The sequence below is a fragment of the Trichosurus vulpecula genome, chromosome 2 (assembly GCF_011100635.1).
Source record: "Trichosurus vulpecula isolate mTriVul1 chromosome 2, mTriVul1.pri, whole genome shotgun sequence".
In the NCBI taxonomy this organism is placed as follows: Eukaryota; Metazoa; Chordata; class Mammalia; order Diprotodontia; family Phalangeridae; genus Trichosurus; species Trichosurus vulpecula.
The window spans coordinates 162573661-162575147 of NC_050574.1; positions in this window are offsets into that span (position 1 = coordinate 162573661).

Consider the following 1487-nt stretch of genomic DNA (forward strand, 5'->3'; position numbering starts at 1 on the left):
AAGAGGGGGATAACCCAGATGATGATATGAATTTAAAAAGTAAAACCATTTAGAAACAGCTAAAAAAGGAACTACTTTATATAAAAGAGGTGCAAGAGGCAGAAAGGTTACAGAGGATTTAGATGGGGGAGGAGGGCTGGTAGTTCTGGTAATCTACTTTCATCAGTAATGGGTTTAAGAGAGAACAATACATATATATTTAGAAAAGTATAAAAATATTTTAAATTTAGAAGAAATAATATGGTAGGGGTGCAGTGAGTGGGAAGAGGCCAAGGGAGGGATTTTTAGAGGGGAGAATGAGGGAATAGGTAAAAGGGGTGTATAGAAGGGTGTTTAGATTCATGAGAATGTGAATATAAGGGAGGGATCTTTGGAGGGGGTACACAAGTAATAGGAGGGCAAGGTAGGCAGTCAAGTAAAGTAGAGGAATCAAGAGGGATAGGAAACAAGAGATATGTACAAATATAAAAACAAAGATAAGGAGTAGGGTATGTTTGGGAAAATAAATGTCTATACATTTATGTATATATGTATATATTTATAGAAATAGAGAAACATCTAAACTTCATTGTAACATTTGGGGGTGAGGTGGGGGAGGGAGAAAAAGAACAAAGTAAAAAAAGTGCACAGCAGAGAAAAAAAGAAAACTCACAAGAAAGCAAAATGAACAATTCTCAGAACAACATGTATTATTTATTATATAGGCTTTCTTGAAATGAAAATCTATTGTTATGTATTTTAAATACTCTCTTACATTCTGCTAGGCACATGACATGCATTTTTCTTTCATTGTATTTAAGTTCCAATATTTAAGTTTATGATATTTTTTCTTTTCTCTATTCTGTATTTGTGTTCTGGCCCTTGAGTCTAAAATAAAATTAAATTTAAAAAACAATAAAAAGATAATAAGGGATAGATTTTATTAGATTTGTTGAATTGTTGTTATTGAAAATGGGTCATCTCCAAACAGAACCTATGAAACAGTTAATTCAATAGCTTTCTAATGATGAAACCAAAAGATCTTCCAAGGAAATTATACACATAAATTCACCCAATGATATACCCAAAAGTTAGTGTTCAATAAATATCTCAGTAATGTTTATTTGTTTATGGAAAGAGAAGGAAATTCAGGGCCACATCAGATATCACATAAGGGTTATCCCCAAGGATAAATGGAAATTATAAAGGAAAGAGTGAAACCTTTGAAATACATCACTGCAATATTTAAAAGTTTAGCTCTTACAGAATGCCTCACAAGACACAAACGGGTAGCTAGAATTATACATGAGAGGTCCAATACATTTCATGGATTGAAAAATGACAAATCTCTATCTTATAAATAAAGTTCTCAAACTATTAAGGGGAATGTAACCAATAAACTATACCAGAATTGAACAGTCACATCTGCCCAGACATGGTTTTGAGCCCAAAAGATTTCTTTTTGGTTTTTTTTTTTAATTTAAATTTATTTATTTAACATATTTGGT